General features: G+C 41.1%; 2 protein-coding genes across 4 annotated transcripts in view; one reads left to right on the plus strand and one right to left on the minus strand.

Annotated features, from left to right (window-relative positions):
* The window catches only part of LOC309717422 (histone H1-like), a 436,303-nt gene extending 422,435 nt beyond the window's left edge, over nucleotides 1-13,868 (minus strand). The window contains exon 1 of the mRNA XM_082551983.1: nucleotides 13,764-13,868. The gene's annotated coding sequence lies outside the window, so the exon portion shown is untranslated. The remainder of the gene's footprint in view (nucleotides 1-13,763) is intronic.
* shtn3 (shootin 3) overlaps nucleotides 1-21,063 on the plus strand; it is a 510,884-nt gene that overhangs the window by 303,469 nt on the left and 186,352 nt on the right. The window lies entirely within an intron of this gene.

A 21,063-nucleotide genomic window follows, 5' to 3' on the forward strand; every position in this document is an offset into this window, starting at 1 on the left:
GTATAAAAATTGGTGTATTTCAAAAATAAAACTATGAAGACACTCAAAATAATTTTCCTGTGGTGGGAAACTATTTTGTGCAACTTTTTTGTATTTACAGTTTTGAGGGATAAGACTCTTAAATTTCTCTAACTACAAATATATGTCAAAAAATCAAAAACGATTTTCAATTTTTTTGTAGTTTATTGCACTTTTTTGCAATTTATGTAATTACTATGCACTTAATGAATACATATTATTAAAATCTGGGCTATAATGGTTGTATTGATGTATAGCAACTTGAAATGCTCCCAAAAATGGCTCCACAGCATGTAAAAATATAATATAAGCTCTGGCGGACTTGGTTCTATGGTAGGTCTTAAAGGGTTAATAAACAGCTCATCTTCAGTTAAAGTTGAGTTTTAGTATGTCCACACCTGGGTCCACTCTTCGCACTTCACACAGTTTGCTCCGGCAGACTGTGACAAGCAGTGAAAATGTATGCTATGCCTTCTGATAGGGCTGCTCAATTAATTGAATTTTAATCTCGATTACGATCTGGGCTTTCAACGATCGTTAAAAATGACTGAGCTGATTATTAGCCCCTCCCTCGTGCTTTACTCTCGTGCTGCTCCGTGTGGCAAATCGAGTGCATCGAGCATTTCGAACACATGTCACAACAATTAAGAGCAGCGGTCTCCAACCTTTTTTGCGCCACGGACCGTTTTATGCCCGACAATATTTTCATGGACCGGCCTTTAAGGTGTCGTGGAAAAATACAACAAAATAAAACTAGTACCGGTACCGAAAAAAAGAAAATTTATTCATAACACAGGTGAAAAGACCAAGGAAAACCGAGTAAACGATAAAAAAGGATAACAAAATAACGCTGAAAACCGATAAAAACCCTGAAAACTATACATTTCACACCTGAGCCTCATCTCTCGCGGCCCGGTACCAAACGACTCACGGACCGGTACCGGTCCGAGGCCCTGGGGTTGGGGACCGCTGATTAAGAGGACCCGAGGGAAGCTCGGAAAGCTAAGCAGAAGTTATTTGGAGAGGAGAGTGACTGCCGTTGGTTGAAAAGAGAGGTAAAAAAAACTTCAGTGGTGTGGAAACTTTATGGGTTCGCGGAAGTCAGACGTGGATCAAGTAGACACAGTGTGTAAACTTTGCTACAGTGTTGTAGCTGCACCACAGAGCAACACTGCAAAGTTCACTAAACATAGATGTTTACATTTTTCATTTATTTTTTATATTGCAAACATTTGCACTGTTATCAGTATTTGCACACTATTTTATATTATTTTTTGACAATCTTTAAAGTAATTATTCAATACATTGTTATTGTTAAATAAATATCGTCAAATAATCGAGATCTCAATTTCAGTGAAAATAATCGTGATTATCATTTTTGCCATAATTGAGCAGCCCTACCTTCTGATGATACCGCCTAAGGGAAGCATGTATAATGTAAACAGAATTGGTCCTAGCACTGAATCCTGTGGAACTCCATAATTAACCTTAGTGTGTGAAGAGGACTCTCCATTTACATGCACAAATTGGAGTCTATTAGATAGATATGATACAAACCACTGCTGCACACTAATTCCCATGGCATGTTCTAGTCTCTATAATAAAATATTGTGGTCAATATCAAATGCTACACCAAGGCCTAGCAGAACGAGCTCATAGATAAGTCCACTGCCAGAGGCCATAAGAAGATTTACAACCTTCACTAAAGCTGTGCTGTGATGAGTTCTGAAACATGACTGATACTCTTCAAATAATGCATTCCTCTGCAGATGATCAGTTTGCTGTTTTATAAATACTCTTCCAATGTTAGAAATAATGTTAGAAATAAAAGGAACATTACAGATTGACCTAGAATTAGCTAAGACCGCTGGGTCAAGTGAGAGCTTGACAGCTCTGGTTTAATATCAGCTGTTCCAGTTTTTATTGCAGAACAGCTCCGTCAGTTTTGCTCAGCCACAGGAAATTTCCTTCCTATTGCTAACTGCTGCAGGTTTTTTCATTTCTGCTTTTTTTGTTTTTCAGAGCAAATTTCAATCTAGACAACATGCACCTTTTCTGTCTTTACCACAAAAAAATAAAAAATAAAGAAGTCATTGTTTTCCATTGACTTAGGTGAACTGCTGGAAATAAAGTTCATGTATTTCAGTTTTCTGGGGCTGAAGGTGCATCAGTCTTAACAACTGTCCTCCCTGCTATACAAAACCTCAGCTACCACAGGTGAACAAAGTCTGTAGGCCCATCCTCCTGAGACCATGAATACCTACAGTAGTAGCAGATGTTACAAACCATTCACTCATTTCCTCACTTTTTCCAGATGCGCTTGCATTTAAATCTGGCTCCCCATCGCTACCAATACACTTCCTGTCTTGGTTGGAACGTCTGCCCCCCCCCCCCCCCCCCCCCCCTTTCCCTTCCTTCTTTCACATAATGGTATGCTCCCTGTCTGTTTTTACATGTGATTGGCGTGCTCATCAAAATAAAAGTCCCACCCTGGCCAGATGTGGGCTACAGGCCGTACGTTTGACACCCCCGTTCTAGACACTGAGCATCTCCAACAGATCCTAAAACTAAAGTAATCTGCAGTTTAAACTGAAAGTGAATGCACCTGAAAAGTGGGTAATATTCTGCATAATAAAAAAAAATTCTCGTCCTGACAGCTGTATTAATAAAATACAGCGTCTGCAAATTGCTGTTCGTTTTTAAAAAGTACTGCTGATTTTCTCTACCTGCCTGACTGTCTGCCTACTGAATATTATAAATGCTAAAATAAATGAGCACCAGCAGTATTAATGTCACTGCAATATGGATGACTCAGAAAAATGCCCACTATAATATTTTAAGTGATGTCAATAATCTCTTTTGGTTTTAGCACAAACATTACAAAATGCAATGAATGAAATGTTGAAATAAATATGGGAGCAAACCACAGCCCCTTGCTGGCAGCAGTAAGTAAAAGATTTAAGTATTTTGTTTGTTTAATGGATAATTCCTGTTATTTTCCCCCATGTAGTTCTCATCTGCATATCAGACTGAACAGCAGCCACTGACAATGATCCATTATTACGCAGAATAAAACAAGAGCAGGCCATAAAAATAAGCATAATATCAGCAGTGTTTGTGAAGATTGCATGGCTTTATGTAAAAATTGTGCCATTATTTCCCTGGCCTTCTTCAAAAACAAAAGGATAAATATGTCCATTTTCCCAACTTTTGTCCCATTTCATGCTGTTCTCTTGCTTTTCATTTCACGCTCTGCTTCAGACTATTTATAGATGAAATGGAGGAGGGAAGCAGGAGGCCATTACTGACGGGAACTAACCTGTGTGTGTGTGTGTGTGTGTGTGTGTGTGTGTGTGTGTGTGTATGAGTGCCCTATAATACGTTCAGATGTAGACTTTGTTGTGTTCACTTTCCTGTGAAAATCTCATTTTACATGATTGGAGTAAAATATAACGGATATTTGAATGTCAAAGAGACATTTTGGGCAAAGTTCTACTTTATCTGTCTACCCTGAATCAGAAGCAAATGGATATCAACTTTAGCTTGCACATGGCACTGTGCAAAACATTTGGTGAGAATATTTGTTGATCATTTGGTGAGCATGCCCATCTTTTATATACAGTCTAAAATAGCAAAACTTGTTAACTTAGCAACTTTATTGCTAAATCCCATTCATTTCAATCACTAAACGGCCAAGCCCCTTCTCACCTGTCTGAGCTCCTATTTATTTATGCTACAGAAAGAACCGCGAGGTCCAGGTCAAAACTATCCTTAACTATTCCACGAAGGCGACAGAGCCGTCTCTGTGGCAGGTCCCAGACGCCGGAATAGTTCTCCCCTTAATATTAGATCTCCACAAACGTTTGAACATTTTCAATACATTTTTATGGCCTGGTGACCTAAACAGTTTGGTATTAATAGCCATAGGTGTTGTTGTTTTAGTTTAGATTTATTTTTCTATATTTTACTACATCATTGTTGTGCATTTTATTGATTTTAGTGGCATTTTACATTGTTAAGCACTTTGTGCAGCATGGACTGTTGGAAATGTGCTATATAAATAAACTTGACCTTGACCAATCCATTAAGTGCTGGTTAGCAACAATTTTTTACAGAACATTTCTGGAACACTTTTGGGCAAACATTCATTTCATTCATTATCATGAAAGACATGAATAACACACTTGTTTCCTTGAGTCATTTCTTATGTTTGTTGCTTTGAAGCTATGAGTTTACACCGTCCAGCGTCAACTAACAGCACCAGCTCTCACCCTGACAATGAGGAGATTTAAACTTAGGTATGCAGATGCAGTTCACTTAGACAATTTGCCGAGTTTCTGCAGAGGAGCCACTCTTGCTGCAGGCACACCTCTCTTTTCAGGCAGGTAATTGGCAGAGATGAACAGCAGTTGAGCAGAACTCAGGACAGCAGAAAAGATTATGTTCTCACTTAATCTCTAGCAGTGATAATTTTACATGTGAATATAGTGAAACTGCGCTAGCTGTGGCATTAACCACAGTGTGTGGTATCATCACAATAAATGGTCTCAGCACCCTCATTAAAAACAATGTTTTCAGCAAACAGGAAAATTACTGAGAGCTAAATACCTCTTCCTGTATAAAGTCACATTAGCATCACTGCTTTAGCTAACATTTTTGTTGGCTGGTGACACAAACCCAAACATTTAAAATATAGCAGTTACAGTAAAGTCATGGTTGTCTGAAGCTCTTGCCCATATCTTGCTTTCACATAGTGTTTATCTTCTGATTTGAAGAAGTTAATGTTGATGTTAATGTTGAAAAATCAGGCCAAGTCTTCTCAGTGTTATATAAGCCAACCACCCTGACCCTCCAGCTCCTGGGCCCTGAGGGTAATTCCTGCTCCACCTCCATAGTTATCATGTCAGCCTGGCAAAAGCAGATGTAATCAGACTGTCAGATCTAATAAAAACTCTGAACTAGACACCAAGACCTGTGCTGTAAATGTAATATTAAGATAACCCTATATTTCTTCTATATTTACCCAGATATCAGTGGCACACTATGACTTTTTCCCCTCTCAAATTAAATCTTGGTAATAGCGGTTGGTGGGGAGTATTTTTTTTCCTTCCTAACGGTATAAAAACCACCACACTTACTTGCTATTACACTTACAAATATTGAGCTTATGCATAATTTAACCTCCCGCCCACATCCAAAATGCTGCAATTGACTTAATTATTTATTTTAACGGCACTTCAATAATTTATGCCCGTGCGTATGAGAGCCATCAGAACAGACTGCTGCTCACTTAATTAGCGGGGCTGTCAGCTCGCTGAAGTTCTCTGGTATTAAACAGAGTATTAGCTGGGATTAGACCACACACACACACAAACACACACACACACACACTCTATTTATTGCTTTCTAATGAGGAAAGCGTTAGCCGAGCTAGCATGTTGACTTTCCCCTGTGATTATTTAAAGCGAGAGCACATGCAAGGCTTGTCACGAAGCTTCCCAGATATCAGGATGGGATTGAATGGGATGACCAACACACACACTCAGATCAATACTGGATTAAGCTGTTATGTCCACTTAGAGCTGATATAATAGGAATAATGGATTCCAGTGGGAGGGCTCTCTGATTTGCTCTGAATCGAGGTTGATTTATGGCCGCCGCTACTTTAAACAAGCCGCTTAAAAAATGAGACTTTTCATAATAAATACTTTCCAGAGTGCTGCAGATCAATTGTGCCCGGAGAATGATGAAGACAGATGGTTTTTCTGTATATGGCTGACTCAACGCTGCAGACTTATGTACTTTACCGTCCCTGCTGCCTGGAAAAGAGGCCTTATACAGGAGAAGATGGATTAAGTGGCTTTTTATTTTGAGCGTTACTTAGAGACAAAAAAGAAAGAGAGAAAGAGAAAAGGGCTCTTGCACTGGTTTGACTTTTGTTGTCTGGCAGGTCTGATGCAGTTTCTGATTTATGTAACCCCAGGAGAAAAAGAAGCAAAGAAAAGAAATGAAATGTTCAGCCGACTATTCATCCAGCGCTTCAATTAGAATAAAAAGGTCCTAGTTTTCAAAAATAGTAAACTGAAAAGGAGTAAGATGCGGCATTTGGGAGCAGGAAACACACAAATGAGTTGCTAATTTAAACTCAAAATGCATTCACACAAAATGAAGCCTTATTGACCGAGATGAATGTAAGATTCTGTATTGCAACATGTGTAAAACTAACATATTACTGAAAATCATGACTTTTTCAGCTCATCAATGCGTGTCTGCAGTCTTCTAAGCACTTCTATGACCCTGCTGAGCCCAACACACACTATCATCTTTGATAAGATATCCTTTCACTAAATATTTATGACTGTATTTTGCATATAACCCTGCACAGTCTGCACGAGCTTATAAGATACATGTGAAGGTCAGAGTGCTGCGTTCAGACAGAATCAAAACTAAAATATCCTCTACAATCAAATCATTGCTTGCAATAAGATTCAAGAAGCACTGGATAAAGCATGTGCAGATTTTTGTAGTATTGGAGAATGAAATGGAAATTCTGCTAAATCTTCTAAAAACCATCGCAGCACCTTATTATTTGTGACTTTTGAGGAAAGGGTCATAACGCTTTGTACAGAAGAGAAAAAAAAAAGACAAGATTAAGCTAAATCTATTGTAATAAGAAAAACTGAATTATGGCCAAGTGACAAGCAGCAGACTTAACAGAAGGTGAACACAGGAGAAAACACTTCACACATTTTGCATGTTAAAACTTTGTGCACATCATCTTACGTGTTAAATGTCATGCATTAAACTAAATCCAAAATGCAGTTAGAAGAAAGTTTGAAAATGCAAATTTCACACAGTGAGGTGTGAGAAAAGTGAGGTCTGTCTTTTATATTATTGATGTCATCATTTACGGAAGCTCCTTCTAGGTTAAAGCCGTTGTCGTTGTGTGAAACGTTCCCTATGTTCTACTTACTCCTCTAAGCTTCGCTGCATTTATGAAATCTGTGGAAATAACTACTTCCAGGCTGTGAGAGCTTACCAAAAACAATTTCCAAATGAAATCCACCACATAATGTACCACAAATAGGAGCTGTAGATTCTTGCCATTTTTTGCAGATTGTTTGAGCAGAAAATAAGCCCACTGTTCCAGACACTTAGAATAACTACACTACAAAGTTCTACATTTCTGCAGACTGAGTTAGCAGTGCTCAGCTGGATGAACGGAAATGATGCACATGCATTTAAATATATATCTGCATACATCTATGAAGCTGCAGCATTTGAATTCATGCCAGTGTTTCTATTCATGAAGAGCTCAACGAGGAACAACCTTTTTTGTCCCTCAGTCCCTCTCCATTACAGGGACCTGATCACCCCTCACCCTGTCATCGTCACCTCGTGAATAATCCTGTAATGAATAACCAAAAAAAGAAAAAAAGATTACTACAGCCTTCCATGGAAGCTCACTACTTATCTGAGCGGACGCTGTCGTGAGCGCACCGATGCGGCAGATTTAATTTATGGAGCGTTATTAGACATTATCGGGCTGGAGATCCCACTGCCGAATAGGAAATAACAACTGTCCCTTTTCTCTTTGCAGAGCCACAAGGAACCAGGCGGCGGCGTCTTCCCTGATAAGATTGCTCCTCACTTCTTATTTTTCCTTACCAACACCATATTGTCATTTAAGGGCATTGTATTTTCCTAATTTATTTCCTTTGTCACCGCCGGGGTAGATGACACATTCGGGTCTGGAGGATTTGGATGTCACAGCACACTGGGGCTTTTCAAATTGAGGGAGACATTGCTCTCCCGGAGCACATTTATCTCGGAATGTTGAATGAACCTTCTCAAGTGCAGCTTTTTTTGCTTTTTCTGCAACAGAAAATTCATGGTAACAAAAGATTACTGCTTCCAAAATGAGATGGTGAGCCGCAGAGACAGAATTATATTGATAACTCGGAGAATAAAGCAATTTCTTTTTTATCATAGTTTCATATTGCGCCCTGTGCAATGGCCTGTGAGGTAAATTTACTCTCGGAGCACTCCTCTGCAATATATAGTCCTCCTCTTCTCGTCTCCCCTCTCTCTCCGGCTGCCATATTTGCTCTCTAAAACTAGTCCTAATGTATCAATTGTTCTGATCTGGCTCTGCTGAAGTGTGAACAAACAAATTGGATTGTGCCCCCGTCCCCCAAATAGCTTTCCCCTTATCCACCCCCGCCTGGCCTACGGAGGCTGTTCACTACATATTTTCATGGAACATCTCAATCCAGGCAATTTCTCTAACACACATACACACACAGTGAGACCTTTAAAACCATTTCCCAAGGTCAGAACAAATGGCCAGACTGTAGTGGCATATAATGATAAAAGCACTCAGAGCGGCTGCTGCTAAAGTGCCTTTCCAAAAAGACAAAATGGCCTCTCCATCCCTGCTGTGTGTCACTCCTTCAGTCTGTGGGGAGGCGGTGGCGGTGGGAGCGATGCCGCAGACGAGCTGAGATGTTTCATAACCCTGCCTGGCTTTTATCTGGATACAATAAACTGCTGTCTTAAAGGATAAAAGCAGGCTGGCGGTGCAGTTCGGATTTTTTTCTCTCTCTTCACGAGGAGTCTGAAACCAGGGGAGCATCCGTTCTCTGCTCCCGCGGACAAACTACGATATATAAGCCGTTCAGGATCATGTATGATGTGAATCGGTGTCATACGGATCCTCACACAGACAAACATTTGCTCTAAAAGCCGATGGACGAGCACAGTGGCTCTGAGCGGAATGACTGATGCCTGACCTGCAGTGGCACTGCTGTTTTGTTGTCTGCATCTCATTTCTGAGTTGTTTTGTAACCCTTCGAACAGACAGAAATGACTCTGTAGATCAGTTGTTGGCTGTGACTTCTTTTTTTTTCATCCCCAGACCCCTGAATTGCTTCAAATGTGTGAGAAGATTGCAACAATTATGTGGCACAATGAAGTGAAATGAAATGGCAATGAAGTCTGATCACACCACTTCTTGTTTTTGTTGGCATATTGATGTTTTGCAGCATGAGCAAGGCTACTTACAAACACCTCCAGTTTCCATGTGAACTGCATGAGTATGGTTGTCACTAAAAAAGCAGTTTTTTCAGCAGATAACTTCGGTGTTTCCTGATATCTGGTGCCATTTCCGAAAAATGATTCCATCATTTCATCTCAAAAGGTATGCTCTAACAATTTCATCCAAATTCCCAACACAGGTCAAATGTTCCCCGATTACAGGACATTCTCACCTTTTAATGAGTGTTCGTTCTGTACAGTCATGTTTACATTTTCTAAGAGCTAAAATATCTCTACATGACTATAAAAGTCATTTGAAAAAGTCTCAATAAACAAGTGTTATCTGAAGGCTTGACCTGTTTTGAGCTAGGATTTGAGCAAGGATTTTTTTTTACAAAAATCATCAAGATGAGCATATCGATGTCTGTGATTAAATACATGCTTACCAGTAACAGTAATGTCTAAAAAACAGCAAGAAAATTTTTCTTTGATGTAGACGGTGTGACAAATAGAGTAGACAGAACTGCTTGGCCATGAAAACTCAAGCCACTAAGATCCTGGCATACAGTTTTTATGTTGATGTTAATGCCAGATAAGGTCTGGTACTGTGCAATTACTGATTCAGCAGAGTGTTGGTGGATAAGTTGCTGTGGGTTAAAAAAAACTTTGTAACTTTGTAATAATACCACTTATAGTAAGACATTTCACAAACTGTTCAAAGTTTTTAACTTGCTGTAATTGTGCCATTCATTCAACATTTGAATTCAGTGAGCTCTTTAAACAACTCATGGCTAAGTGCTGGATTTTAAACACCTGTGCCAACGGACTGAAAACACAGAAATTCAGAGATTAAGAGGTGTAGCCCAATGAATGCGCTGAACCGTAAGAACAGTCAGAAAAGTTCCAGCTAGCCCAGGAATGCTTCTCATTAACTCAGGGCTTTTTCACCATTTTACTCTAGTCGGAATCAGTTGATAGCCAGATGTGTCTGGGTCAGAAAAATACAGTGGCCCCTAGAGACAAAGCACGTATAAACTCCAAAACACGTACAAACTCCAAAGCACATATAAACTCCAAAACACGTACAAACTGCAAAGCAGGTACAAGCTCCGAAGCACGTGCAAACTCCAAAACACAACAGAAGTGCTCCAGGAGGCTAGAGGCAGTGTTGAGCTTGATTTGCAAAATAAACGTTTGTTGCGAACACATAGAGTTGGATACCGGCGGAAAACAACTGCAAGGATAGAACAACAACACTCATATATATTCAAATAATTAAAAAAAAAAAATGTTCATTTACTTGTTACTGCCACACACCAAATCTGGTCGTTGGTACTTCCTGGCTTGTGTAGCCACTAGGTAACAAAAGCTCAACACTGCCCCTAGTCTCCTGGAGCACTTCCGTTGTGTTTTGGAGTTTGCATGTGTTTTGGAGTTGGCATGTTTTGGAATTTGTACATGCTTTGTGTCTAGGGGCCACCGTAGAAAAAGGAACAAAGGTAAATACATAAAGAAGGTTCTGGTCTATTGGAGAACATAGAGAATTTTGTGCTCATTAGCAACTAGTGAAATGAATGAAAAGTCTCTTTCAATCTGACGTTATTAGCCGTTTACGGGTCCAAACTCCGCTTCAGGTCCCAAAGTTGAACGAACATTGCGGCATCACCGAGAGTTACAAACTGTCTAAATTCTTTCATCTTTAATAAAATTGATCAGTGTGGAGCGTTGCTGCTCTACCAGAGGTGTAACAATTAAGTTTAACATCCAGGTATCCATGAAAACAGAATTTATGAAGTTTAATAAAGTTAGATGTTAGCAGGGAGATAGCTCGCTAGTTTCCATCTAGAGATGATATACCATGTTCAGACTGAGGGATTTCTGAAAAACTTTTAACCTTCAGCTCTGCTATCACTTCTGACATAAATGAAGACAGAAAACTAAACAGCAGTCGCTTGTAGGGTTGCTGAAGTTTGGCTAGCTGGTATATAATGATGTGCTACATGGTGGCTAGCTACACAGCTATGGTTAGCGTAATATAAACACAGTGAAGTTGGAGGATGAACGCCAAAGTTTTTTTCAACCCGATAAAAGTTAATGTGATGGTTCCCAATGGTTAGGGACAAATGATGTAGTTACATCATAAGGTTTTAAAAACTGAGCTTTAAAATTAATAGTGGTAATAAAAACCAAGAGAGGCCGACAGTGACTTTTTTTAGGGGCTTGTTCAGATTAAACAGAACAAGATACAAAGCATTAAAACATGTTAAAAACACAACAGCCTTAATAAACGCAGAGTAGTTTGGACCCAGAAGCAGGATTCATCATTTAAAGACCGGATAGAATCTTGCTACATCCCAGAATGCAAAGCATACCCCTTACGGTGTGTTCACACCGAACGTGATGGACGCGAATAAAACGCCCCTAATTTGACGCGTGCACATTCGCGTCTCAACGCATGTCCAAGAAAAGTCCATCACGTGTCAAAATATGATATATTTAGAGTCTCCCTTCTCTATGTACTGTGGAGAGCAGAGCAGCGGCGTAAAAGACGTCCTCGCCGTACCTGGGTCCATCAGGTCCTCCAGAGGCATGAGCAGTTTGGTGAGTTTCACCATTTGCTCCAGGAGCTGCGCCTGGATGACGGCCGATTCCAGCGCTATCACCGTCGGTCAGTTTGAGGACCTGCTTTCCCTCGTCGGTCCCAGCATCACCCGCCTAGACACCAACTACAGGTGCTCAATCCCACCGGCAGAGCGCCTGTCCGTCTGCCTGAGGTTAGTAAAAGTATTTAATACGGTAGTCCTTTATTGATACCTGTGCTAATATGCTAAACCATCCAGTTATACACTGCTAACATGGATGTGCTATGCTAACAGTGAATGCTGTCGGTGTTTACTGAAAGTAAACTGTGGTATGGAGACTGTTTATAATATTTCTAGTGATACTCAGAAGGTCTCATCAAGTCCCGATTTAATTCGATTTATGCTGTTATCAGTGTTTGCAATGATAGCATGGCTGTGGTGTCACATCAATGTATGCGCTCGGTGTTTGCTGATATCAAACTGTAGCATTAGGACCACTGAGTTAACCTTTGTAGTGATACTCACTCATTTTTATTTAGAACTGGTTTAATTCGGGGATAGTTGAATATTTGTATATAATCCCTGCAGCTGTCAGACTCTATAGCAGGGGTCACCAGCCTTTATTAAAACAGAGTTAGATAAAACTGTGAACAGTTTGGTTCATCTTTAGTTACATGGTTCTATCTTGATAAGCTATGTCTTATCACAGATTAATTTTTCAAAAATATTAATGATTTAAGCAAGGAAAGGGCTACATGTCAACATACAACTCTTTATTTCTATTAATGTCTTACTTCATTCCTACCTGATTGACATGTTTAGAAATTATGAGTGATTGGCTCACTGTAGTGGCAAAAGTTGCTACCAATCAAATTATGATATGTTAAAGTTAAAACAAAACACAACTGTTTTAGATATTATCTAATATACATTTTGTAATTATCCTTATAATTACAAAACGTTTTATGTAAGATTTAAGTTTTGTGATTTAAATCTGACATCACAAAAGTATTTTGGAATTTGAATAATGTATTTTGTAACTGCAGTACACATAATACTGATTTTGAACAATTTTGTCCAGGTTCCTTGTCACCGGGGACTCCTTCACGACCAAGCATTCAGTTACAGAGTCGGTGTGTCCACGGTGAGCCAGATCACCCTCCAGACAGCGACGTCCATCTGGGACTGTCTAGTGGACAACTTCATGGCTGTGCCTTCACCTGGAGACTGGCGGTCCATCACAGAGGGATTCCAGGAGCGCTGGAACTTTCCTCTGTGCTGTGCAGCTCTGGATGGGAAGCACATCCAGACAAAGGCACCCCATATATCATATAGGAGACACACACATTGATATACACTAAATATTTATTTTATTTCTTTTTTGTGGTGCCCAAATTTATGCACCTGCTTGATTTTGTTTAAACAATTATTGCACACTTTCTGTAAATCCAGTAAACTTCTTTTCACTTCTCAAATATCACTGTGTGTGTCTCCTGTATGATATTTAACTGACATTTTTTATTGTAACAACCAAGGATTTATACAGGAAAATAATGTCTATTAACAAGGTTGCCCAAACTTTTGCATCCCACTGTATTAGTACATTTTGTCATTAGTATAATATGAAATAAATTCTACATGTGTCAAGTCGTGTGCCAACATTTGCTGTGTAGTAGAACTGAGACATTAGTCATTATAAAAATTTATTTGAAATAATATTAAAATTCTCAAACAGAAAAACATTAAACATAAATATATAAAATATAAGAATTTACAGAGAGACAGGAATAAAAAGGACCAGCTGCTCTCCAGAGCAGGAACAAGGCTGAGGAGGAAATGCTCCATTGGAGACTGGTGTAGCCTCTTCAGGGACACCAGGATGGCCAGCTCCACCGTCGATGGACCGTCCTGGGACCCGTCCCTCATCTGCCTCGGAGCCGTCCTCCCCTGTGGGCCTGTAAAACAGCACAAAACACAAAGAAATGAGAAGGCTGCTACTTGATTTTAATTTCAACATTAAAAAAAACAAAAAACAAAAACAGCATATAATCAGATTGGTTGTAGATATTTAGTAAAGGTGATCACAAGGCAATCCCACCGACTAAAAGGTATCAGTGCTTGCTGTACATACAGTGGGGCAAAAAAGCATTTAGTCAGCCACCGATTGTGCAAGTTCCCCCACTTAAAATGATGACAGAGGTCAGTAATTTGCACCAGAGGTACACTTCAACTGTGAGAGACAGGATGTGAAAAAAAAAATCCATGAATTCACATGGGAGGATTTGTAAAGAATTTATTCATAAATTAGGGTGGAAAATAAGTATTTGGTCACCTCAAACAAGGAAAATCTCTGGCTCTCACAGACCTGTAACGTCTTCTGTAAGACGCTTTTCTGTCCCCCACTCGTTACCTGTATGAATGGCACCTGTTTGAACTCATCATCTGTATAAAAGACACCTGTCCACAGCCTCAAACAGTCAGACTCCAAACTCCGCCATGGCCAAGACCAAAGAGCTTTCGAAGGACACCAGGAAAAGTATTGTAGACCTGCACCAGACTGGGAAGAGTGAATCTACAATAGGCAAGCAGCTTGGTGTGAAAAAATCAACTGTGGGAGCAATCATCAGAAAATGGAAGACATACAAGACCACTGATAATCTCCCTCGATCTGGGGCTCCACGCAAGATCTCATCCCGTGGGGTCAAAATGATCATGAGAACGGTGAGCAAAGATCCCAGAACCACACGGGGGGACCTGGTGAATGACCTGCAGAGAGCTGGGACCAAAGTAACAAAGGTCACCATCAGTAACACACTACAACGGCAGGGAATCAAATCCCGCAGTGCCAGACGTGTTCCGCTGCTGAAGCCAGTGCATGACCAGGCCCGTCTGAAGTTTGCCAGAGAGCACATGGATGATACAGCAGAGGATTGGGAGAATGTCATGTGGTCAGATGAAACCAAAGTAGAACTTTTCGGTATAAACTCAACTCGTCGTGTTTGGAGGAAGACGAATACTGAGTTGCATCCCAAGAACACCATACCTACTGTGAAGCATGGGGGTGGAAACATCATGCTATGGGGCTGTTTTTCTGCCAAGGGGACAGGACGACTGATCCGTGTTAAGGACAGAATGAATGGGGCCATGTATCGTGAGATTTTGAGCCAAAACCTCCTTCCATCAGTGAGAACTTTGAAGATGAAACGAAGCTGGGTCTTCCAACATGACAATGATCCAAAACACACCGCCCGGGCAACAAAGGAGTGGCTCCGTAAGAAGCATTTGAAAGTCCTGGAGTGGCCTAGCCAGTCTCCAGACCTCAACCCCATAGAAAATCTGTGGCGGGAGTTGAAAGTCCATGTTGCTCGGCGACAGCCCCAAAACATCACTGCTCTCAAGAAGATCTGCATGGAGGAATGGGCCAAAATACCAGCTACTGTGTGTGCAAACCTGGTAAAGACCTATAGTAAATGTTTGACCTCTGTTATTGCCAACAAAGGTTATGTTACAAAGTATTGAGTTGTATTTTTGTTATTGACCAAATACTTATTTTCCACCCTGATTTACGAATAAATTCTTTACAAATCCTACCATGTGGATTCATGGATTTTTTTTTTCACATTCTGTCTCTCACAGTTGAAGTGTACCTCTGGTGCAAATTACTGACCTCTGTCATCATTTTAGGTGGGGGAACTTGCACAATCGGTGGCTGACTTAATACTTTTTTGCCCCACTGTATCTGTGGGTGCAGCAGCAGGAGCTCAGGGACTGGGGATGCTCTGCTGCAGAATCAGTTGGTTCTATCAATACAGTATTAAATGTTAACAGGTTGGATATAATAATCTTAGAGTAGACAGTGGTCCCTCATTTATTGCAGCAGGGGTTCTCAGAATAACTAGCCCCTGGTCACGCACTTTATACACTGTTTTCCCCACACACATGAACATTGGTCACAGTTCTCACAATTGATTCTCAAAGTGCAAACCTTTGTAGATTGCAAAACGTAAAAGTATTATTATGCCGCGGTTTGTCTTCATCTGCCCGCCACTTTCGTGCGCCTTTTTCCAGGTGTCTATTTCCGAATGAGGGTCATAGTTATGGGTGGTTTTGTGCTGATTTTTCTATTGAACGTGATGGTTATCAAAACCAAACGTGATAAATTTGGCAAGCGCAGGAGACACGGCACGGAGCAGATTTGTCAATCAGGCTGCAGAATGCAATGCTGTACTGTGCAATAAAAAATCAGCAAAAAAGCAAAGCAGTGACGGATGAACAGCGGGACCACTGTGTGCTGTTTATTAATAAACAATAAAATATATTCCTAAATGACAACATGCATAAAAGCATAACGGTATTTGTACATCAGTGGGAAAATAGAGGTGGCTTGCTAGCTTTTGTGCGGCTTCCCCGGGTCAGTAAAAACTTTCAAAAGAGAAATGAATGAACTTACCAGGTTGCCCGATCTCTTCACATATCTTCCTTCAAGCTCGGTCCTTTTTATTCCTGTCTCGGTACAGAAAGCAGCTGGTGTCGTACAGCTCCGAGTTGTTTGCTACCGCATTGATTAGCCTTCCCCTCCATTGAAGTATGAAAGGCTTTGGCTGGACCTGCCCCTTTGACCTAGGTAACAGCCACGTCACCAGGCACCTGATTGGTTGTCGCGGTGCGATTTGACGCTGGAGTTCAGATTTTTCCAACTCGAGCGGTAGACGCGAAACGCGAGTATGCACAAAATGCAACACAAAAACTGACGCGCGTGGTTTTATTCGCGCGTCAAACGCACCAGACGCGCTACACTGACGCGCGTTTTGGCGTTTTCGCGACGCAAATCTGCTTCCGAATTTTCGCGGGACCCGCAATCGCGCGTCATCGCGCCTTTCCATTGACTTTACATGTAAACCTGACGCTCTATTCGCGTCCATCGCGTTCGGTGTGAACACACCGTAATAGTTGTTCAAATCATGGTCGGATAACAGTCACACCATAAACAAACCTGCTTAAAGAGGGTTGTTTGATTGTTGAGTCTTCTCTCTATTATTGTACGATCTTTACCTTAAAATATAAAGTCTCTTGAGGTGACTGTTAGCAAAACATAGCAAAACTCCTACGATATTTAACTGAGAAATGTGTTATAAATATATCTTACTAGTGCGAGAAAGGAATGATCAAACCATTCTTTTGCACAATATTGTTTTCCTTCTTCCAGATGCTACTGAAGCCATGTATTGTTATCACCATAGCTTTGTTTCTTCCAGTCTGGAAGGCTCAAAAATTTGACTCATTTCCATAAAGGGCTTCTGGTCATATGTACCTTCATGTTAAGACAGGAGTTCCACATTCTCATTAAGTTCTTTTGTCCAAAAGTTTACCTTCAAAGCAAAACCAGCATCCATCTCTGTATATTCCATTACCAACTCTGTCCCATAATGCATTGTGTTGGTGATGTCACAATTCCAAGCTCTGTTGCATAGGTGGGAGGCAACCTGTCTCCAAACAATTGTAGTTTAAGTTGAACTGACTGCAGTCACTCAGATAAATTATTGACGGTTTACAAATAACTGATGAATGCAGACAGATTGCCAGCATGTAACAGCATGTATGCAACTAATATGAGTCAGTCAGCGGCAATGAAGGCAACTCACCTGCGATTCATTTCTTATGCAGTAGGGGACTCGAAGTAGCTGGTTGCCACTTTTTTGTATTCTGGTCATAATACTACATAAAAGCTTTTTGGACTGCCAGCGCGTCCAAGTGACATGACCAATTTAAGATGATGTAAGAGCAAGATGAAGTCTCCGTCTTGTGTTGAAAGTGAGAACTTAATTGATGAAAAAATAATTTACGCAATGCTTTGTATTGAATACCGTCATCACGTTTACTCGTCACATTAGCGAGATGTATATTACAGATTTTATGGGCACATCACAAAGAAAGATATCTGCTAGTTAGTACAAAAATCCCCCCAAAATTACTAACATTTTACTCACCTTATATACTCTAAATTGTATAAAAGGTGCTTGAGAAGATACAAAGATTACACGCTTGAGAGGTCCCCTTTACTGACTTGACTTAGCTAAGTAAACTTAGCAACCAGCTAGTGTCTAGCTGTCGAAAACTAGTGATTCCTGATAATCGACCTGGAATTGTCAAAAGGTAGCATTTCACATATCAATTTAGTGTGTGAACTCGATTCGGGTAATTGCAGTTACAGTCACACTACCTGGAGCATGAGGCAGCCTTCAGGCTCTGCTGGTGGCCACTGAACCAGATGAAGTCAGGACGATGTTGACAAGTGAACACATCTGAGTTCATCATCTCCGTTTGCTCAGGCGGAGGCAGCAGAGGACCATTACCTGCCACAACACATCCATCACACTATGACCTGGCCAAACGGTAAGCACCAAATAATGACTTCCATTGATCCATTCACTGACTCCTGCTCCCCCCCTGCACACTCACACTCCTCTCCTCCATTTTGCTCTCTGCTGCCTCCATCCATCGCTCTGGAGAAGAAGAAGAAGCCGTCACGGAGGCCGATCTTCTGCCAGCCGGGCCGATCGTCGTGTCACAGCCTTAATGTAATTGTGGACACATAAAAACATTAAGACGCTCAATGAGGCTTGGCTTAACAATTCTCTTCACAAGCTTCCTGTATCATAAGTTACAGGAAAAGACCGTTCCTCTGATTAAAGCAATTTATCATCTGGGCCATTATTAAAAGGCATCCTGTGACAAGCGAGTTATCTCGCATCGCTGCCCCTACACACAAAGGCTGCTGGGAGCATTGTAGAACAGAGGACCGAGTGCTTTTACCACAGCTTTGTCCTTAAAGTTCTGTTTACAGGCGCTTTGATTCATCCACATTTGCCTAATAACTACATGGTCCTGGCTATTTTGAAGGAAAATATTTTGGCTGTATTCATAAAAACTCAAGCAGCTTTGTGTTATTGGAAGACAGAGTAATCCAACGTATTTGCCAAACCAGCTACACAAATCTTACTTGGTATTTAGTGAAATAACTTTAAAATTCCCACTAAACGAAATGTGTTCTTCGTTAAGTCTCTGTATCCTTGACTTATGTTTGTTATTGCAGCATATTTCTCAAGTGCTTTTCTTTACCATCAGACTGAATTATTATTATTGGCAGTCGTGTAGTACTGGACGTAGCATATGGTCTTTCAGTCGACAACATAACTTGTCTTCTCATGCAAGCAGGCTGGTACAAGAACTGCTCAGTGGTAGGGATGGAAATACACTGCTGAGCCAGAGGTCACGTTGTCATGGTCTTTGGCTTTTGACATTTTTTAAGGTATTTTATTTTTTGATTATTAGTCTTTTGTTTGTCTACTGTTTAACCCTTTAAGACCTACCATAGAACCAAGTCCGCCAGAGCTTATATTATATTTTTACATGTTGTAGTGCCATTTTTGGGAGCATTTCAAGTTGCTATACATCAATACAACCATTAAAGCCCAAATTTTAATAATATGTATGCATTAAGTGCATACATATTATTAAATTACATACATAAATTGCAAAAAAGTGCAATAAACTACAAAAAAATTGAAAATCTTTTTTTTTTTAACATATATTTCTAATTAAAGAAATTTAAGAAGCTTATCCCTCAAAACTGTAAATACAAAAAAGTTACACAAACTACTTTCCCACCACAGGAAATTTATTTTGAGTGTCTTCATAGTTTTATTTTTGAAATACACCAATTTTTATACAATGCAGGAAAAAAGGAAAATAAATATTATAGTGCAAATTTGCAAAAATGCAGCATATGCATCAAAATAAAGTATTTCCAGAATCAGAATCAGAAAGGGGTTTATTGCCAAATGTTGAGCAGGTTTACAACATTAGGAAATTGCTGCGGTGCTTCAGTGCAAACATAGTGTCATAAATGGCACTTAAATAGTGTCATAAATAGCACTTAAATAGACATGAAAAAATAAAAGTAGGGATAAGAATTAAGAGTGCTACGTAGAAAGATATATACATGAGTGCAGGTGGTGATCAGTGCCAAACATGGAATGATGCAGTGACACAGCGTAGGGTCATGTGTTAGTGGTGGGAACAGTCATATGGTTATTGTTCATGTGTCCAACAGCAGAGGGGAAGAAACTGTTCTTATGGCGAGAGGTTCTGGTGCGAATGGACCTGAGCCTCCTGCCTGAGGGGAGCAGGTCAAACAGACTGTGTCCAGGGTGAGAAGGGTCAGCTGAGATCCGAGCTGCACGCCGCAATGTCCTGGAGGTGTGCAGGTCCTGCAGAGATGGGAGTCTGCAGCCAATCACCTTCTCAGCAGAGCGCACAACACGCTGCAGTCTCTGTTTGTCCCTGATAGTGGCTCCAGCGTACCACACGGTGATGGAGGAGGTGAGGATGGACTCGATGATTGCAGTGTAGAATTGCATCATCGTCCGTGTTGGCAGGTTGAATTTCTTCAGCTGCCTCAGGAAGTACATCCTCTGCTGGGCTTTCTTGATGACAGAGGTGATGGTGGGCTCCCACTTCAGGTCCTGGGTGATGGTGGTACCCAGGAAGTGGAATGAGTCCACAGAGGTGATGGGGGTGTCAGTCAGGATGATGGGGGGGAGTGGGGCTGTGTGCTTCCTGAAGTCCACAATAATCTCCACTGTCTTCTGGGCATTCAGCACCAGGTTGTTGTGGCTGCACCAGGACACCAGACGTTCAACCTCCCTCCTGTAGGCAGACTCATCCCCGTCAGAGATGAGCCCAATAACGGTGGTGTCATCTGCAAACTTGATTAGCTTGACAGACTGGTGGGTGGAGGTGCAGCAGTTGGTGTACAGGGAGAAGAGCAGAGGAGAAAGAACACAGCCCTGAGGGGAGCCGGTGCTGATGGTCCGGGAGTCCTCTCTGGAATATCTTTTTATCCACTGCAAACCGTTTTATTCTCCGCGGGAGTTTGCTTCATTCATCCTGGCCGCTGTTTACATCCCGCCAGACGCAGATGTGCAGGCAGCTCAGTGCGCACTCGCGGAGCAGATACTGCACATGGAGCGGACATTCCCGGACTCTCTCATCATTGCTCTTGGGGACTTTAACAAAGCCAATCTGAGCCATGAGCTTCCCAAATACAAGCAGTATATTAAATGCCCGACCAGAGAGGAGAGGACATTAGACCACTGTTACAGCACGATCAGCGGGGCCTATCGCGCGGTGCCCCGCGCTTCACTCGGACTTTCTGACCACGTCATGATCCACCTAATCCCCGCGTACAGACAGAGGCTGAAGCTCTCCAAACCTGTCGTGAGGACTAAAAAACTGTGGAGCAACGAGGCTGTGGAGGAGCTTCGCACGTGTTTGGAGTCTACAGACTGGGACACAATGAAGGCTGCTTCTAACAGCTTGGACGAGTTTACGGACACTGTCACCTCCTATATCCACTTCTGTGAGG

Source organism: Aulonocara stuartgranti (genome assembly GCF_965226115.1).
Source record: "Aulonocara stuartgranti genome assembly, chromosome: 2".
Taxonomy (NCBI): Eukaryota; Metazoa; Chordata; class Actinopteri; order Cichliformes; family Cichlidae; genus Aulonocara; species Aulonocara stuartgranti.